Genomic DNA, 21,343 nt, shown 5'->3' with positions numbered 1-21,343 from the left:
GTTGCACAATAACACTGCACCCCGTCACCACAGGTGCCATCCGGGGGCCTTCGGACAACTTAAAGTTCGACTGTACATGATGCACTTAACCTCTCAATCTGGCTACTCCACAGGGTGGCCACTGGCAGCTGTACCTATAAAACCTTGGGATTCCCCTTCTCCCCCCTGCTTGGTGCGCTCTGCTGCCAAGCCCACACAGAATGCTGTGACTGCTGCCCCTGCTAAAGGAAATACTGCAAAAGCACCTTTCATGACCCGCCTTGCCTACCATAATAATCATGCCCTCGTCTACCGCAAGCAGGACTATGGACTCAAGGAGTCAACATCAGGAGGCAAAGCCACTACGCTGGAAACGGACGTGCTCACCCAACCTCCTGATGCCCAAACTGTTTGCTTAACGCTCCCATTAATAAAATAAATGCAAAGTGCCATTGTAAGTCCCCTTCCCGTTTTATCTAGCACATACCCAAGCTGAAGGTATCGTGGCGCCTCACACGAGCACCTGTCACGTTATCACAAGACTTACCCCTGGCTCTGAGCAACTGCCCCGAACTGAAATGACATATGCCAGATATGACCGCCTCTCTAATAAAATTGACTGACACACCACAACAGGCCCGCCTGTGAACCATTGCAACGCTGGGTTGCTGCATTGATGCATGGTGTTACCCAAGATTGTCTCTAAATGTTATTTCCTCCTGTTTAGGAGATGAATAATTTTTTAACAAACAGCACTGAATGATTTGCTCCTCAAATTCAGAGGACCTATCAAACCGCTTAGGTCACCTCGCTGAGAAGGATGGAGCCATGCCCCTTATCGGTATTAGTTAATGAAGACAGTGTTCATTCATGCTCCCAAAGACAGAAACACTGCCCCCCAAGTGGCCTCACGACATTATGGCACCCTGGCAGTACAAATTGATTGAACGCCCAATAATCAACCCCAACTTGATATACTGTTTTGCCCCACCCAGAGCACCCTGTCCGGTTACCGCCCAGGCAGATGCCCCACAAGGCCAACTGAAGGAAGAGTGACACACAAGCGCTGACCTAAAACTGTACACTGCGACACATACATAGAGCCGGCCCATGTTGCGCGAAAATGGGTTCAGCCTAGGCCCACGTTACAGACAGCAAGGAGAGGATCGCCCTGGCCTTCTTGCCTGCATACCCATCCGCCCCCACTATTGCCTCAGAGAAGTAAGGGCATGCCACCAGCCCCCCCCCCCGCAATTTGCAAATTTCCTTTAACTTTCCATTTCAGACTGAATGCAGATATGTTCACCCCGTGGCAACTTGGCGCAGAGTAACGTTGCCACCCAACTGAACGGCACTTGAGTTGTTGACTTCCGAAGGATAAAATGCTGAGTGGATCTACCAGGTTCTGAACCTGCTACCAGGATCCCCCTAACAGGATCAGTTATGCTCGACTAAACTGTGCCTATACCCTTCACTCGTGGGAAAACAGGTCCCTTGCAATCAAGATGGGACCAATGTCCCACCGTGCTGTATGCCATGTGCACATTACTGACTGTAGAGTTAGGCCCCAAGTAATAAGCTTACATTGAATTGACTGTGGATTCCACCACTTCAGTCAAATATGCCCCTTCGCACCTCAAGGCAGGGGGGATGAGAAACCATTCCTGACATGCTTCCGTGGTTATGTAGTGCCATACCCCTGATCCATCATGATCAGCTAAAGTGAGAAACACTGCCCCCGGGTAGCCTTCACATTTATGGCACCTTGGCAGTATAAAATAGTTTCACACCCTTATTCCCACAAACTGATGGGCATCCAGTCCGGTTCCTTCCAAGGCGGACGCACCGCCACGCAAACTGAAGGCAGTGTAAAACCCAAGTTAACAGCGACCCCAACCGAAAACGTCCAATTTTGCACCAAATTAGAATCCGCATTCGCCAGCGCTGCCTCACACATTAGACAGGCGCCACCCAGATCAGCAATCCTACACAAGCACGTCTCCAACGTCGCTGTTTGTTCTCCTCCCTTGATCTGAGAGACACGACAAAGGCGAGGCAAACCTGGAGCCCCCCCTCCCATCAAAAGCGATCAAAGAAAACACCTGTGCCTGCCGCAGCCACCAGATGGCCCGGATACATTCAGTTCCCCAGCCGAGGGGTGCGCGATGTACACAGTGGATCATTTCTAATACTATGTGTTAGATCTGGGGGTCTCTAGTTGGCAGAGGTAGGTACCACTGTCCAAATAGGGACCCTTGCTTCTAGTCAGGGCAAGGAGATAACCCTCTAAGATAACCTCCGCTCACCCTCTAGGTAGCTTGGCGCGAGCAGTCTAGGCTAACCAGAGGCAATGCGTAAAGTATTTGTACCAACACTCACAGTAACACAGTAAAGACACCACAAACTGACTCCACAACAGTTTAGAAAAATAAAGGTATTTTTAATCTAAACTACACAAGACCAAAACAACAAAAATCCAACATACACAGTTCAAGAATATGGTTTCAAAAAGAGTTCTTAAGGTTGCGTTAAAATTCTTCAAGTTGCGGTAAAATAAACCACAGATGCGTGAAAAGTTCACAGTTGCGTCACGTTTACTCACAGTACCTTTAGTTGCAACAAAGTTCCAAAAGCAGAAGCTGGTGCGGTGGAAAACAAGCGATGCGTTGCTCCTGAGACCCTGGGGAGGCGATGCGACAACCCCGCTGCAGCAGCGGGCGTGTTGCGACGAATCCGGTCTGTATGGGGAGGAAGGCCACTTGTATGGATTCCGGTGCGTAGGTTCCGTAGGAAGTCTGTTCTCGCAAAGGCACGATGCGACGATCTCGTAGGTGCTGCGACGATCTCCCGGGCGACGATGCGCGGTCCAGCGGCGATCCTTTCTCTCGCAGCTCCTCGATGCGATGATTCTGCGACGACACTCGCAGCAACGTGATGCGGTCCGCAAGCAAGCGGTGCGGCGTTCTCACCCAGTGACGACAGGCTCTGCGACGATACTCGCAGCGATGTTCGATTCTCCCGCACCGGTCTGGTGCGTCCCGCAAACGAAGGATGCGACGTCTCTGGCAGCGGCGTCAGGCGCTGCGACGATCTCGACCTCCGTAGCGGCGGGAAACTTCTCGCACTGTCGGGGATGCGCTCCGCAAGCGAGCGATGCGACACTTTTCAGCTTCAAAAGTCACTCAAGCTTAGTTTCAAGCTTCCCAGCACAGGTCCAACCTCCAGAGGCCCCACAACTGGATCAAGCACTCTAGGAGGGACAGAACTCTCTCAGCAGAGTTCAGGGAAGCTGGGGGTGAAGTCCTTTTGTTCCTGGGACTTCAAAACAGGGAGCCAGCTCTTCTCAGGCCCTTGGAGATTCCTTCAAGACAGGGGACACAGCACACAGCAAAGTCCTTCCCCTCTCCTTGGCAGCAAAGCAACAGCAGGTCAGTCCAGCAGAGCAACAGCAGGACAATCTTCCTTCTTCAGAGTCAGCTTTCTCCTTGGCAGAGGTTCCTTCTTGATTTCCAGGATGATCTAATTTTCTGTTGTCAGGGGTCCTGTACTTATACCCCTAAAGTCTTTGTTCTCTTGGTGCATGTGGGCCCTGTGCCCGGTCTGAACCAGTTCTGGGTGGATCCTGAGTACTTTGTTTTGCTGGCTGCATCTTTCCTTTCAGAGTGAGGGGCAGGGTCCTCAGCCGCCCAGCAGGGGGGTGGAGCCAGCATTGTGGAAGGCAAGCACAGCCCTATTCAGCCCAGGTGCTAACTCCTCCCACCACTCCAGTTGCAACTGCAGTCATTCAGCCTAGTGCTGACTCATCCATCCTGCTGGGGAATTCCCCAGCCCCTGTCACTCACAAACCAGACAGTCAATACACAAACAGGCCCAGGCACACAGAAGGGTCAGACAAGAGAACAGCAACTTTCTAAAAGTGCTGTTCTGAAACACAGGATTTAAAAACAACCTTTCCTAAAAGATGTGTTATTAAATTCTGAGTTCAGGGATACTAGATACTTATGTCCTATCTTGTTCCTATGGGAAGAAATGCTGTTAACCACTGTAGCCAGCATCCCCCATGTTAATCTATGGAGCAAGATAGCCTTACAATAGTGAAAAACGAAAATGGCTGTAATTCACTACCAGAACATGTTACCTGCACCAGTACATGCTCTACCTTTCACATACACTGCACCCTGCCCAGGGGTGTACCTTGGGCCTTCCATAGGGGTGGCTGATGTGCACGAAAAGGGAAGGGTTAGGCTTGGTCAGTGTGGACACTGACCAGGAGGACATGGCATTTCTAAACTGCCCATAGGCACTGCAGTGGCAGGCCTGAGACACCATTTTAGAGCTACTCCCGTGGGTGGCACAATCAGTGCTGCAGGCCCACTAGTAGCATTTGTCATCACCAGCCCTGGCACACCCAGTGCACTTTACTAGGGACTTCATGGTGATACAAATATGCCAAACATGTATATTCAATCAGAATAACAATTTACACAGGGAGCACTTACACTCTGGCACTGATCAGCAGTGGCAGAGTGTCCAAAACATCTAAACCAGCAAAAACGAAATCCAGCACAGCATCAAAAATACAGGAGGTAGAGGCAAAAAGATAGGGGAAACCACGCCAAAGATGCCAGGTCACGTGTCCCCTCCAGCTGAAAGTGGGGAGAACTACCCACCCTCTTGGGAGTTCTCTTCACTAAGGCGGAAAAACCTGGACAGACCATCAGCGTTGGCGTGTTCTGTACCAGGGCGGTGTTCCACCGTAAAGTCCATTCCCTGTAGGGAGATGGACCACCTCAACAGCTTTGGATTCTCACCCCTCATCTGCATTAACCATCTGAGGGGCCTGTGGTCGGTCTGAACACGGAAGTGAGTCCCAAACAGGTAGGGCCTCAACTTTTTCAGAGCCCAGACCGCAGCAAATGCTTCTCTCTCAATCGCACTCCACCTCTGTTCCCTGGGGAGTAGTCTCCTGCTAATGAAGGCTACCGGCTGGTCTCCTCCCTCCTCAGTGATTTGTGAGAGTACTGCTCCCACACCATGCTCTGAAGCGTCTGTCTGAACTATGAACTCACTGGAAAAGTCAGGTGCCTTGAGCACCGGCGCTGTGCACATAGCAGTTTTCAGGGTTTCAAAAGCAGTTTGGCAGGCGTCAGTCCAGTCAACTCTTTTGGGCAACTTCTTGGAAGTGAGTTCTGTCAAGGGGGCGACAATGGTGCCATATCCTTTGACAAAACGCCGGTAATACCCGGTGAGTCCTAAAAAGGCTCTCACCTCTGTCTGGGTCTTGGGGGGCTCCCAAGCCAGAATGGTATCAATCTTGGCCTGTAGGGGCGCCACCTGGCCGCTCCCCACCTGGTGTCCCAAATACACCACAGATCCCTGCCCTATCTGGCACTTGCTGGCCTTGATAGTGAGGCCTGCCCTTTGCAGAGCCTTCAACACTTCGCAGAGGTGTTGCAGGTGTTCCTCCCACGTGGAGCTGAACACAGCAATGTCATCCAGGTATGCGGCGCTGAATTCCTCCAGCCCGGTCAGTACCTGGTTAACCAGTCTCTGGAATGTGGCAGGGGCATTCTTCAACCCAAAGGGCATGACACGGAACTGGAAGTGCCCCTCTGGCGTTGAAAATGCAGACCTCTCTTTGGCCCCATCAGTTAAGACAATCTGCCAGTACCCCGAAGTCAAATCAAATGTATTGAGGTACTGGGCAGCTCCCAACCGATCCACGAGCTCATCAGCTCTGGGGATGGGGTGTGCGTCAGTCTTCGTGACCGCATTGAGCCCACGGTAGTCCACGCAAAACCGGAGTTCTGGGGGGCCACCGGGGGTAGCAGCTTTCTTGGGGACCAAGACCACTGGGCTAGCCCAGGGGCTGCTGGAGGGCTCAATCACCCCTAGCACCAACATCTTGGAAACCTCTTCCTTGATGCTGGCCCTGACCTTGTCAGCTACCCTGTAAAACTTCTGTTTCACAGGCAGACTGTCTCCAGTGTCCACATCATGGACGCACCAGTTGGTGACTCCTGGGGTCAGGGAGAACAGGGAGGAGAACTGACCCAATACTTGGCGACAGTCACTCTGCTGTTCTGGGGTCAGGGTGGGCGAGAGGACCACACCATCCACTGACCCATCTTGCTCCTTAACTGCCAGGAGGTCAGGGAGAGGATCACTATCCTCTTCCATTCCTGCATCTGTAGCCAGGAGCATGGTTACTTCAGACCTCTTAAAGTGTGGTTTGAGGCGGTTCACATGCAAGACTCTCAGGGGCTGCCTGGGAGTCTTCATGTTAACCAGGTAGGTTACCTCACTCTTCCTTTCCACCACCTCATATGGCCCAGTCCACTTGTCTTGGAGCGCACAGGGCTCCACTGGTGCCATCACCCACACTTCCTGCCCAGGTTGAAATTCGACCAGAGTGGTATTCTGGTCGTACCATCTTTTCATTTCTTCCTGGCTTGCTTCCAGGTTCGCCTGAGCGAGCTTCCTGAAGCGTTGTGTCTGGTTGCGGATGGTCAGCACATAGCTGAACACATCCTGGGGGGTTTTCCCACGGGACTTTTCCCAACCCTCCTTTACCAGTGAGAGAGGTCCTCTGACAGGGTGGCCATACAGGAGTTCAAAGGGACTGAACCCTAAGGACTTCTGAGGCACCTCCCTGTAGGCAAACAACAGGCATGGTAACAATACGTCCCACTTACGTCTCATGGGCTCCGCTAGGCCCATAATCATACCTTTCAGGGTCCGGTTGAACCTTTCAACCAACCCATTTCCTTGAGGGTGGTAAGGAGTGGTGAACTTATAAGTTACCCCACACTCCTCCCACAGAGACTTCATGTACTTAGAGATGAAGTTGGTACCCCGGTCGGAGACCACCTCTCTGGGGAACCCCACACGGGAAAAGATCCCCATCAATGCACGGCCCACCACGGGTGCTGTGATTGTCCTGAGAGGGACTGCTTCCGGGTACCGAGTGGCATGGTCCACCAAGACCAGGATGAACCTGTTGCCTAAGGCTGTCTTGGGATCCAGGGGCCCTACGATGTCTATGCCCACCCGCTCGAAAGGGGTGCTCACCACTGGGAAGGGCTGAACGGGGGCCTTCAGCTTCATTCCAGTCTTGCCACTGGCTTGACAGGTTTGGCAAGATCTGCAAAAGGAACCAACGTGCTTTCTCATCTGGGGCCAGTGAAAGTGGGTGACAAGCCGGTTTAGGGTCTTGTCTTGCCCCAGATGTCCTGCAAGAGGCACGTCATGAGCCAGACCCATTAGGAAGTTTCTGAAGCGCTCGGGTACCACCAGCACACGGGCTGCACCGGGCTCAGCAAACTTAGGCTCACTATACAACAAGTCATCTTCCCAGTAGATAAAGTGATCTCTGGCTGCTCCACCTGCTGCCTGGTCTACAGCCTGTTGCCGCAGACCCTCGAGGGAAGGGCACTCCTTCTGCGCCTTGCAGAATTCCTCCCTGGAGGGACCGCCTTCCTGCTGCCAATGGGTCAGCTCAGGCAAGTCTCCCAGTTCGGCTACCTGTTCCCCTGTAGGTTCCAGGGCATCCCCCTCAGGTTCTGCTTCCTGCTGGACCGTGGGAACAGCTGGGGCTGGTTTCCCGCGCCCCCTGCCTCTTCCTCTCCTGGCAGGTTTCTGGGCCACCGTTTCAGGCTCCAGTTCTGCTGACTCCCCCCTACTGGCTGTCATAGCACGTGTGGACACACAGATCCACGCAGGCAAACCCAACATCTCCAAGTGAGTTCTGTGTTCTACATCCTTCCATGGAGAACTCTCCAGGTCGTTACCTAACAGACAGTCTACAGGCAAGGCATCACTGACAACTACCTCCAAAAGACCAGAGACTCCCCCTAATTCAAAGGGAACACGTGCCAGCTTGCTGAAGCGCACTGAACTGTCAGCTGCCACTACAGGGCGGAGTACACCCGGGATGATTTGGTCTTCAGACACCCACTGACACCTCACGGATGTCACGCTGGCTCCCGTGCCTCTCAGAGCCTCAATCTCCCTCCCATTGATGGTCACCTTCTGCCCATATTTCTTAGTGTTAGAGGGCAGTAAGGTTTCCTGTACCATCTCTTGGTCTCCTAGAGAGACAAGGGTCATAACTGCTAGCTCCCCCCAATCACTAGAAACCAAATCCTCTCCCAAAGCTGCACTAGCTAACGCTGGGGTGGGGGCACCAGTGGGTGCTTGCTTCTTCTTGGGACATTTTGGAGCTATGTGGCCCACCTCATTGCAGTGATAGCAGGTAGGTGGGCCCCTGTTGTCTTTATTGTCCCGCCTGCCCTTAGAGGGCCATGGCTGCTTAGGTTTGGGGGTTTGGGATTCCTTTCCCTGGGAACTATTTTGGGGCCCTTCTGAGAACTCCTTTTCTTCTGGGGTGAGGCCCCTACCGGAGTGGTTGCTGCCAGCTCCTGAGCCTCCTCTGTCCACTGGCAGATCTTTGACTTGAAAACCATTTTCTACATCCACATCATCCTCTCCCTCTTGTGCCTCCCAATGGGCCTTCAAGATTTTCTGCAGCTCCTCCTTTCTGTAGGCGCTTTTTATGGGGCACTCAAACTCAAGGCAGAATTTCCTAAGTTGCTCAACTTTGTATGAATACAAATCTCCAATGGCAAACTCCATCTCTACTTCTGCCTCTTTACTGGGTGCCTTCCCATGCACAGACATGATGTGTTGAAGAGTTACTCAAAAATAGAAAAAATCAAAACCAAAAACCAGTAGTATGCGGTGGCGTAGTGGTCTGCACTCACTAGTGATGTACACCAATTACTGTGGGTCAAGTACAAATACAAGTTCAAATCCCACCGCCTGACCACCAATGTTAGATCTGGGGGTCTCTAGTTGGCAGAGGTAGGTACCACTGTCCAAATAGGGACCCTTGCTTCTAGTCAGGGCAAGGAGATAACCCTCTAAGATAACCTCCGCTCACCCTCTAGGTAGCTTGGCGCGAGCAGTCTAGGCTAACCAGAGGCAATGTGTAAAGTATTTGTACCAACACTCACAGTAACACAGTGAAGACACCACAAACTGACTCCACAACAGTTTAGAAAAATAAAGGTATTTTTAATCTAAACTACACAAGACCAAAACGACAAAAATCCAACATACACAGTTCAAGAATATGGTTTCAAAAAGAGTTCTTAAGGTTGCGTTAAAATTCTTCAAGTTGCGGTAAAATAAACCACAGATGCGTGAAAAGTTCACAGTTGCGTCACGTTTACTCACAGTACCTTTAGTTGCAACAAAGTTCCAAAAGCAGAAGCTGGTGCGGTGGAAAACAAGCGATGCGTTGCTCCTGAGACCCTGGGGAGGCGATGCGACAACCCCGCTGCAGCAGCGGGCGTGTTGCGACGAATCCGGTCTGTATGGGGAGGAAGGCCACTTGTATGGATTCCGGTGCGTAGGTTCCGTAGGAAGTCTGTTCTCGCAAAGGCACGATGCAACGATCTCGTAGGTGCTGCGACGATCTCCGGGGCGACGATGCGCGGTCCAGCAGAATCCTTTCTCTCGCAGCTCCTCGATGCGATGATTCTGCGACGACACTCGCAGCGACGTGATGCGGTCCGCAAGCAAGCGGTGCGGCGTTCTCACCCAGCGACGACAGGCTCTGCGACGATACTCGCAGCGATGTTCGATTCTCCCGCACCGGTCTGGTGCGTCCCGCAAACGAAGGATGCGACGTCTCTGGCAGCGGCGTCAGGCGCTGCGACGATCTCGACCTCCGTAGCGGCGGGAAACTTCTCGCACTGTCGGGGATGCGCTCCGCAAGCGAGCGATGCGACACTTTTCAGCTTCAAAAGTCACTCAAGCTTAGTTTCAAGCTTCCCAGCACAGGTCCAACCTCCAGAGGCCCCACAACTGGATCAAGCACTCTAGGAGGGACAGAACTCTCTCAGCAGAGTTCAGGGAAGCTGGGGGTGAAGTCCTTTTGTTCCTGGGACTTCAAAACAGGGAGCCAGCTCTTCTCAGGCCCTTGGAGATTCCTTCAAGACAGGGGACACAGCACGGCCACACAATCACGGCAAAGACGGGTCGGAGCCCATGACGAGCATGGGGGTGGGGGGCACCGGATGCCTCCCCGGTCTGCCCGGTGATGCGCTCGACCAAGGTATATGCGCCGCTGCCCTGCCCCCATAGGAGCTGAACTCACCCCCCCGAAGGGCCTGCCCAACGACAACGACAGGAGGGTGGGATATTGCCACTCACCACACCCCTCACCCACCCCCCCCATGCAGCAACTGGCCAGCGACGGCCGGGGACCCGGAGTCGGATAGGAGAAAATAGAAGGCTTGGTGCGAAGCCTAAGTCACCATCCCCGGTCTGCAGTAAGATGACCACGACCAGGGGAGGGGCCCGCCGCCCTAAGCAAACCGGGAGCTGTCCCAACCCCAACATGACACCCGCTGCCATGGCAATGGCCAGGCCTTGCAACCATGCCCCGGATGAGGTCAACCGCACTCACCGCAGACAACTCTTGAAGGTCCCACATCTAAACGGCGCCCAGGCAGAATCAAAAAAACAAAGAGGGCAACCAGTGGGCGGGAGAGGTATAAGTACCTCTCCCTCCCACCCCCTCCTGCCCGGAAGTGACGTGGGCGTGGAGGACCCATGAGGGTCCCAAACACTGGAGGGTTGACCCGTTGTGTGCCATCCTGTGGCACTAAGGGGGCCGCCCTCTTAGGAGGGCCCCCTGCGTGGGCCCGGGGCAGCCCTGCATTACCATGGAGGCAAAGTAAGCACCAAACCAGTTATGGGAACACACAGAGAGAAATATTGCCTTGCAGCTGGAAATGGTATAGTCCAAAGCTCTGTTTTTAATATAAAATCGGGCCCGTTGGTGGTCATATCACTGAAAATACAAGATTTGAAAAAAATATTATTGTCTGTGTGCGTGTGGAAGACAATTTCTATGGACTGGAATCTAGAGAATGCTGAAGTGATTCTGGTATTTTACAGACCTCTGCTGGTCGTTTTCTATCAAGACAGTTAAATAGAGGCAGTTAAACAGAAGAAAAAAATCCTTAAGCGGAAGCAGACAAGTACTAGGGCTGATCTCCAAAGTCCACAAAGTACATGCACATATAAGTATATACTAAAGTATATACACGACGTCTTGAATATTTGACCTAAACAGGAGAACATAGCTTCCAAGTTTTCAGATTCCTCATGTATGACTTTTTCATGTTTTTAGCATCCTTATGTGTGCCATTTCGTGCATTATGTGTGACACTTTACCAGAGCACACGGTAATTTAGCAGAACACAGGAAAAACAGAATGGCAAGGACAGACATCATTCGGACAGATAGAGAACAGAGGGCACAGATCAAAGTGAGTAAAGATATAGGGTCAGAGCCCTTAAAGGCGAAAAAGGAGATTGGCCAAGAGGATGGGTTCAGAGAGCAAGGGAAGTATACAGTAAGAGGGTATATAACACTGAAAAAGATGAGACGAGACATGACTTCAGTGGGGTGCGTAGAGCAGGCATATCTCACTTTTTGAGCTGGAGACGACCTGTGTCATTACTACACTTCTCTGTGCCATACCTGTCACAACTGACTACCACTGCCGCCCACACAGATGTGAGTGGAGGCATGCTGAGAGCCCTTTGCTTGGTTTTCTACCAGTATTTTAATGTCCTGGCTGGTAGGCAAATTTGAAAAAGCACTGAAAGCCAGGATTTTAGCTCCTTATTGGCATGTATTTGAGGAATAAGCACTTTAAACCTGTTCTGTAGCAACCCTTAAGGATCCCCAACTGATAAGTAACAAAAAAAGAAAGGTTACATTAAAACTGCATACGTATGACTTTCTGTGAAGTTCACTTTATGTATTAGGTTGGGGGCGTCGCATGCCCTTAGAACACTAACAGATGTAAATAGCCAAGTTTTTTGTTTTTTGAAAGGTGACAATCCTGCCTGAATGGAGGACTAAGTGCTCAATAGTGTAGCCCCCCCCCCCCTCCAACATGTGAATGGCTCTTGCCGGAAACACATCAATCGTATTATTATTAACACAGACCTATCAGCTGCGGCCGTACCGAGTCTTGCAACACGCACCAGAGGCAATCAGATATCCTTTTGTATAATGATCAACATCTCATCATGATCCTGCCTCTGGGATGACTCTGCGACCTTAAACTGGCCAATGAATGCCTTCACACATGACCAATATAATTACCGCAGCACAGCGTGCAGCTATAAACTAAGAAAAGATAAACTACTGTGCCGCCCGCAGCCCTCACTCAAAGAGACAGTCAACCTGTCGGCAAATGCCAGACACACACAGTTTGTAGCAATCACCTGACACCATGTCACATATATGCTCCCGCAGCCAGCCACAACAGCTGTGATAATAAATCCTGCAGCCAGTACAGCTGAGCCCCCAGGCCCACCCCTGACCTGGCAATCATGAAAACTTACTTTGTACAGTGAGTGTGCAGTAGAACACAACATCTGAGTGCTTGGATGGCGCTTCCCATCATGCCTGGGTTTTTTTGTGTCAGTGCCTGTGGTATCAAAGACAAAAACAACAGGTGATGGACAGAATGCGGAACAATGTCATACATTCACCCCAGTACAGAGATCTGGGCCTACATCCATCGTTTTTTTGCTCACCATGCCTTTCCAGTTTGAACCCAGCCATATGCAAATCAGCCTTGACCCTGTGCCCCATGGGAACAGTCCAGCCCGAACTGCCAAGCCAGGTCCTCCCTGGACTGGAAACAAGCATCCAAGGACCGGTTTCGGGCTTTCAGCCCTCTTCAGCCTGGATAGCTTGATTCCAGTGGCATGGAGAGCACGGGACTCACGTCTGAGCATACCCGTCCCACTCGGGGTGACAAATGCAAAAACAAGAGAGTCAAAGAGGCACTACAAATGCGTGACGCTGCATTTTAGTGCAGTGATGTGGACCACCACTCTAAAATGCACCAATCTAACCCCTAATGTGCGGTACTTGGCAGGTCTGAGAGTGAAGTGGGCCCACTGCATACATGCCAATTTTTTTAGAAGAGGAAATTAATCGGGAGAATGTAGTTCTCCCATTGACATCTATGGAAGCTGGGACAATTTCAGGCAGCGGACAGGTAGAATGAAGCCCATCTATGGTTCTAAAATCGGGAATTGGGTCTCTTGGCATGTATGCCACTGGAGCCACCAGTACAAATTAATCACAGACTGAATTCTGTGCTGACGTTCCACTTATGTCCCCAGGACACTGAAGCCTGGGCCCCCATAGCGGTACCTGTGGGGCCCTGTGTTACACCTTTGGTGCTGAAGCGTAGTGCAACTGGTGTGGAGGTTGGACGAAAAACTATTCCATATAAATTGAGGCCCATGATTGCTCAGGGATTTGTGGCATATGCGGAGACAATTGAGCATCAGTCTTTCTGTCACTAGTAACCAGTAAAGTTTAATGTTGCAAGATAGGACTTCCACTGAAGTAAGGCTGTAGCATTGCCTACTATTTGTAGGACATGAGTGACGTACAGAGGTACTCCCAGAGATAGGGCATTTCCATACTTGACAATAGACCGGATTCGGGCAGGAGACTCCTGATTTTTTAAGCCAAAAATTGCCTTCTTTCACCGGTCTCCCGCATGAAATTGCCTCTTATTCAATGCATGTCAATGGGAAAAATGTATTCTCCTGTGCTTTTTTTCTCAAAATCTCCCACTTTCCCATTGTGAAATGATGGCATGTTATGTTATGTTATGTTAGCATGCATTTATTGAGCGCACGTACACCCGTGGGTTTCATGGCTCTGATATGTATTTGCATATTTTATACAAGGTCCTATCATCATCTGAATGATACAAAGGGATGTCTCCACTAACAGACAGCAACACTGCCAAATATCACGCATGAGGGAGTTAAACTAACGCCTTTTAGTGCTGGTGTCCGCATCACCGCACTCAAATGCATTAGTCATGCATTAATAGCGCACCCCAAACCACCCAAGATGAGCTGGGAGGAGCTGCAGAGTGTGCGATGGTAAAAAGTGCACTATCAGTGGCATGCGTTTGAGAGATGAAAATAGAAATCTTAATCATGAATTCTGGCACCCGGAGTCATAAATCACCAGACACACAGTACTACTGCTGCGCACACAAATCGAGCCGAACCTGTGGCGTGCAAGTGAATCACATAGAACACCAAAGCTGCTTGAGCCGTCTCTTGTCGATAAATAGACAGTCAGTGTCGTACCTGGATCCAGGTGAGGAAGGGGAGGGTGGCGAGCGCCTTGCCTTTTGTAATTTTCTGGCAAGGCGCGCCTGCCCACTGTGACCACGTAGCGCGATTGGCCCCTGAGGCAGACACCCTGGCGGTGGGCGGCAGCTTAAGTTTTATATTTCCTGGTGCCCATCTCAACTGCCGTAGTCAAGTGGCGTCTGGGCTCCTCTGAGGTAGGCATCGAAGAGTGTCATTCTGGAAGTGTTCGGTGCACCATGATTTTCTACTATGGGTTCTGTTCACTATCTGCACTGTAGGTCTCCGTGACCCAAAGTACTTATTTAATCTGAGAAGCGCTCGCATCAGTGTCTGACTTCATATAATAGACAACAACGTGGACGGACCCGACAGGGGATCCAAATGCAAAGATGACGTACTGTCTGTAGTGTCTCAGTGTAGGCCTACAGGATAGATGGCACAAGACACGTGTAGTTGCTTTGGTGGCCAGTCACTAACTTAACCACGCCCAGAGCCCTGGGCTTTTTATTGGCTACTCACGCTCTCTACGTACACGTTGGCTCAACCAACTGTCCCCTCACGCTAGAGGGGTAATCACAGGTCAAACATTTGGAGGGGGCGTGTGCCACTGTGGTACGCCCCACAGTTGACAACACTACATTCCTCCTTTACCTAGGGATAAAACGAAACTGGGATACAACAGTGCACAAAAGTCTCTTGCAGTCATATGGGACACTGCGAGGAGCCTTGCAGGCTATATGTAACAAAGTTCGCCAAAAGTCTCTGACACAGGCCCTGAGGAGAAATGACTGGGTTACAAACACAGAACAGTCTTACTTTATTCTCGGCGGGGTCAGCTATCTTGATCAGATCAACGCCAACACTGGGCCACGAAGTCCCGGTGCCTCTGGGAAGATTTTGGCCACGGGCGTAGACTGTATCTTGTTTGGCTTCGCCCTTCCGCCGCAACCCGGGGCTGGTCTTCTGTCTCTCTCTCGTTGACATTGGGTTCTTCAGTTGGTCTCTCTGGCTCTTCCTCTCTCAGGGTGAGGTCACGGGTTTGACTCGCTAGAGTGTCTGTGTCTGTTGACTCCGATGACCGGTACTGGGGGGTCAGGTGCCAGTTGTCCGACTCCATTTCCTCTCCTGCGTCGGGTGATCTCTTAAAAAATGAAATGTTCCTTGTCACAGTCTCTCCATTTTTGACGGCAGTGACCATCGTTCCGTTCACCTCCGTTACTCTCCAGGGATCAAGTTCAAAGGGCAGACGGAACTTCCCGCCAGGGTGGCGGTCTTTTACTAGGACCATGTCTCCAACTTGAATCAGGCTATCTGCTGCCCTCCGTCTTTGGGACGCTCTCTGGTTGTTCTTGGTGCGCTGTTCGGCAGACCTGTTTGTGGGGACCGGGGCTAGCTCCCACGATGGGTGGTGTGGAATGGTGTCAGCTATAGCCCGGTTGAAAGAGAGTCGGCTTGGAGATACTCCGGTGGTGCAGTGTGGGGTCAGGCGATACTCTCGGAGGAATTGATAAATGGCCAACTCCAGTCAGTGTCCGTCGGCTATGGCAATTTGGATTGTCTTATTCAAAGTTCTCATCAACCTTTCGACCTCACCATTGGCTTGAGGCCACCTTGGGGTGATTCGTCTGTGTTTGATGCTGTGGCTCTGCAGATACTCTGTGAACTCATTGCCGTTGAAGGGGGGACCATTGTCAGTGCGGACTTCTTCCATGAGCCCATGGGTAGCGATGATTTTCTCAAACTTCGGGATTACCTCCGAGGCCGCTGTTGAAGTGACAAGTCCTACTTCGGGATAGCGAGAGAAATCGTCTACTACCACAAGCATATACTTGCCCCTGGGGAGACTGCCGAAGTCTGCGCTTACTCGTGTCCACGGGGACGTTGGCCCTTCTTCGGTTATCACGGGCGCAGGAGGGTTTGGTAGGCTCGTCGCTAGGCATACTGGGCAGCTTTGGACCACTTCCTCGACCGCTTTGTCGAGTCCTGGGAACCACAATTTGCTCCGGAGTCTGCTCTTCGACTTGACGATCCCTTGATGTGACCCGTGGGCCAACAACGCCGCTCGGTGGGTAAGGCTGTTGGGCAATACCAGGCGAGGGCCTCTCAGGAGACATCCTTCGGCTGAGATAGATAGTTCATGCCTGACCTGGTACATGGCTTTCAGGGCCGCTTGGGCTTCTGGCGTGCGGAAGGATGCGGGGCTTTGTAGCGCTTTCCAATCTTCCAGCTCCAGGGCACGGATTGCTATTTGGATGCAGTCATCATTCTTGGTGGCGTTCGCTACTTCCTCCAGGGACATTGGCCGTGGTCGAGACCTTTCGACGATCAGCCGGACGTATTCTTCTGTGGCCGCTGCTTCGGCTGCTTCCGCCTCGGTGACTGGCCGGGCATGCCTCGAGAGATAGTCCGCTGGGTTCCTTGTGCCGGGCCGGTATTCCACGGTGAGCTGGAATTCTTGCAACTGCAACACCCATTTCTCTATTCTCGGAGGTGGACGGGAGGACGAGCCTTGGAATAGCGGTATGAGGGGCTTATGATCGGTAATGACTGAGAAGGGATGTCCGTAGAGGTATATGTGGAAGTGGCGGCACCCCCATAGGATGGCAATGGCTTCTCTTTCGATCTGTGAATAGCGTTGCTCGGTGGGCGTCAGTGTACGGCTGGCGTATGCCACTGGGGCCCACTCCCCACATGCTTGTTGTTGTGACAGGACGGCCCCCAGGCCCGTGGGGCTTGCATCCACCAGCAGCTGTGAATCGTGTCGCGGGTCGAAATAGGCAAGAGTGGTGTCTGCTGACAGGGCTGCCTTCGTCTTCATAAACGATTCTTGTTGTTCCGGGCCCCACGTCCAGGTAGCAGTTGACTTCGTGAGGTCGCGGAGAGGCCCTGTCAGGTCGGACAGATCCTTGATGAACCGCCCGCAGTATGTTACCATGCCTAGGAAACTACGGACAGCCGTGACAGAGGTGGGGGCTGGCGCGTCGTGTATGTTTTTAACTTTCTCTGGGTCGGGCCCTACTCCTTGGTCGGAGAACTTGTACCCAAAGAAACTGATGTCTCTGCGGAGGAACTCACATTTGTCTCTATGAAGAGTCAGGCCTCGCTCTCTTAGTCGGTTGAATACTGCTTGGAGGCGCCTGATGTGTTCCTCTAGTGTCGGGGCGTGTACCAGAATGTCGTCGCTCACGTTGAGCACTCCGTCCAGGCCTTGTAAGACATTGTGAATGATGTTTTAGAACACTTCGGCCGCACTCGAGATGCCAAAGTTAAGCCTAGTGTACCTCCACAGGCCTGCGTGGGTGGAGAAGGTCGTGATTGGACGGGAGTCAGGATGGAGGGGAATCTGATGGTACCCCGACCTCAAGTCCATCTTGGAGAACCACTTGGACCCTGCGAGCTCCCCAATGATGTCGTCGATGGTCGGCGTCAGGTGACGCTCCCTCTTGATTGCCAGGTTGGGGAGGCGCATGTCCACACATATCCTCACGGCCTCGGGTTGCTTTGTTTTTTTGGCAACCACAATGGGGGATACCCATGGTGTGGGTCCAGTCACACGTTCAATGATGCCGGCTTGTTCAAGCATCCTCAATTCGGCTTCGACCTTGGGCCGGAGGTGAAAAGCAATCCGCCTGTGTCGGAGGGCTACTGGAGCTACTGACTGGTCAATGTGGAGTTGGACGGGGGGTCCTCTTAAACATCCGATGCCCTCGAACAGCGAGGCATGTTCTGAAACCAGATGGTCTAAACCCTGGGCTTGTACTGTCAGGGCAAAGTGTATAAGTCCGAGCTCTCGTGCCGTTTTGCAACCGAGGAGGAACCCTGATCCTTCTCTGGAGACATAGATTTTTGCCTGCAGCTGCGTTGAGTCGTGGGACACGGTAGTCCGGAATACTCCGCACAGGCGCAGGGGCCGCCGGGTTCCGTAGGCGAACACCTGCACTCTCGTGGGGTGGAGTGGTGGAGCATTTTCAAGGCTCTGGTAGACGCTGGCGGCCATGAGATTTATCGTCGCGCCTGTGTCGATGAGGGCCCTGACGGTCTGGCTATGAACTTGGACGGTGCACATTGGTTCGGCTGATGACGCGGCCGCTAGAGTGTTGAGCATGCGCACCACGTGGACGGATGCAGCATCTTCCTCATCGTCGTCCATGTCGCTGCTCGTTGGCGTGTTCGACAACGGAGCCATCTGTCGCACCCTCCTAGGTGGGGCACCTTGTTTCTTCTTCTGCGACGACAGACAGACGCTTGCAAAGTGGTTGGCCTTGCCGCACGCACTGCAGATCTTGCCTTGGGCTGGGCAGGTGCCTTTGTGAGGGGTAGCACCTCCGCACCACATGCACGCTGTATTCTTCGCGGATTGGGCTGGTTTCGGGCGTCCTTTCCTGGGGGGCCTCATCCGGTCGTCAGCAGGTCGTGATTGGATGGCACACACTGGCTCTGTCTTGACCGTTGCAGCTAGTTTTGGTTCCATATGGGCAGCACGGGCCTTGGAAAGTTCTTTAGACCGCCCTAGGGCCAGGATGTCGCGCATGGACATGGCGTCTGTTTCCAGCACTCTCTCCCGCAGTTTCAGGGAGGCGCAACCTTGAATAAATTGGGCGCGAATTTCATCCTCTGCATCGGGTATGGTGCAGGTGCTGGCCAGCTTCTTGAGCCGAGCGTAGAATACATCTACGGATTCCTCCCGGAGCTGCCGTGCTTGGCGGAGCATGAAACGCTCGTAGTCCGCTCTGGTGAACGGCTCAAAGTATTTAGTGATGGCATCCCGCAGGGTTTTGTATGTGTGGGGCGGGGCGCCTTCCGTAATGTCCTTTGAGATGTCGTGAATCGCCTCTCCCCCTAGGTGCAGCAGCATGGCTCGTTGGCGTGTAACTGCGACGTTCGCCGCGACAAAGTAGACCTCCAGTCGCTCCACCCACTTCTTCCACCGGGTCGCCTGGGAAGGGGGGCTACCGTCGACCGTGAACGGGTCCAGAGGCGGAATGTTGGCCATGTTGGAGAAGCAGAGCAGGCCCCAGCAGCAGGCAGACAGGAGCCAGGCACAGCAGATGAAGTTCCAGCAGACAGAAGGACTCCAGGGCCCGTTTCCGCGAGATGCGTGAGGTTTGGCAGGGCCGGTGACACGCAAAATGCGTGAGGAATTGCAGGCCGGGAAAGCAGGCGCGCACAGCGCATGCGCGGGCCTCACGGAGAGACGTCGGGCCGGGCCTGGAAGTAGAGACGAGGCCTCAGGGCAGCAACAAGCAGGCAGGCGGGCAGGCACACAGCGGGTATCTGGCGGTGATGTTCCAGGCGGCGGAGGATCCTCGGCGGCTGGCGCAGCTGGGCAGAAGCGCTCCGGGTGCACGGGGAGGAGCAGCGGACGGAGTTCACTGCACTGAGGTGCCGAGGTGAGCCACAGCAGGCCGTCGGCGGCACCGGGGGTGCCGGGGTGCGCCGCCGGTGCGCAGGTGCACTCGGTGGTGGAGCGGGCACGCAGGGGGGGTCGAAGTACCCCCTCGTCGCCAGTGTGGTGTCTCAGTGTAGGCCTACAGGATAGATGGCATAAGACACGTGTAGTTGCTTTGGTGGCCAGTCACTAACTTAACCACGCCCAGAGCCCTGGGCTTTTTATTGGCTACTCACGCTCTCTACGTACACGTTGGCCTCAACCAACTGTCCCCTCACGCTAGAGGGGTAATCACAGGTCAAACATTTGGAGGGGGCGTGTGCCACTGTGGTACGCCCCACAGTTGACAACACTACACTGTCATACACTAGAATGAGCAAAGAAAAGAGTAGTTTTGTTTAGAAGAACCCTCACCCACCAACCTACTGGTTCCCAGCTGTGCTGCAGATGCAACCAGGCTTTGCTGCGATGCCTGAATTACAGCGGAGCGTTTTGTTTTTGTTTTTTAGTGAGAAGAGGGTGCTGGAAGTTTGAATTAAAAGTGCATCTAGCATACTCATTACCTACCTTTATTCTCGAGGTTCTAAGGCACGATTAAAAACAGAGCGGGGATACTGTGAAGATATAGTTGGTCTTCCTTATCCCACTTTAAGTGGTTGATATATTTCAACCTTGACAGGGGTGCTGAGGCTTTCTTCAGGACCAGAACAAGTGAATTGTGTATATATCAGCACATGCGCTAAGGTGTGCTGTGGTGCAGTGAAGTTACAGTACTTACGGTTCGCACCGTCAGGAATAATATCTGGAACAACAAAGCACAACATAAAAAGACATACTAACATATACAGTAAAAATGGTTGTGATTGCGATTGTGCAGTCACCCCCTCTGGATAGTGAAATTGTGCTGGTGATTATCATTCGAGGGCAGCCATCCATTAGAAATCTAGGTATCCAATAAAAAGCACTTCACGCACGGGCATGCAAAGATACACTTTGTATATGCAAAGTCATGCAAAGTGAGTAGTGCACTTAAATATGCCTCATAGTCAGTGTTAGAAGTGGGCGGGAACGGAAGGGCAAGGCGTGCCCCTACTTTTAAAAATGATGCTAGTCCGTTCCCCTACTTCTCGTTTTTAAAAAAGTGTACTGGTAACTTTATTTTTCTGCCTGTGTGGTGCAACATGCACATTGAGGCAACGTGCACATAGAGGAAGGCCTCTGCAGTGCGCCCGACCTCCTCCCCTTCACCTCTGTGTCTAGGGGCCAGCAAGGTGACACTGATCGGGCCATCAGTGTAGAATAGCGCGAAAACGACTATCTCTGATGGCCCTGCTGCTGCCAGTGAGCCCGTGATTCACACCTCATTTTGTGAGGATGCTGCATGCCTGCCCCCACTGCGTGACCAATACAATGGTCACATCAGGATACTTCGGTGTCACACAGACTGACGGACGCCAGCTGGGAAAGAAGAAAAGGACTTCACTGAGGTGTGAATTTATGTAAATCTGCTCTCCAGCCAGAACTGAAAAGCTGACCCAGCCCCACCAGCCTCTCCTGGAAATTATTCTCCTTGCCTGCCCAGAGGTCCCAGGCCCCTCCTTTACAGTTGGGGCCTGCAAGAGGAGCCTGGACTGCCTCTGAAGTTGAACTCCACAAACATCAAGTAAGTTGGGAAAATAAAATATCTGGTACATTTTTTTTTTTAACGGAATAAATCGACTATCTTATCTGCTGTTTTTTTATGTTATTTTTT

This window comes from Lissotriton helveticus, chromosome 1_2 (genome assembly GCF_964261635.1).
Source record: "Lissotriton helveticus chromosome 1_2, aLisHel1.1, whole genome shotgun sequence".
NCBI classification, from domain to species: domain Eukaryota; kingdom Metazoa; phylum Chordata; class Amphibia; order Caudata; family Salamandridae; genus Lissotriton; species Lissotriton helveticus.
This window is presented reverse-complemented; position numbering follows the sequence as displayed.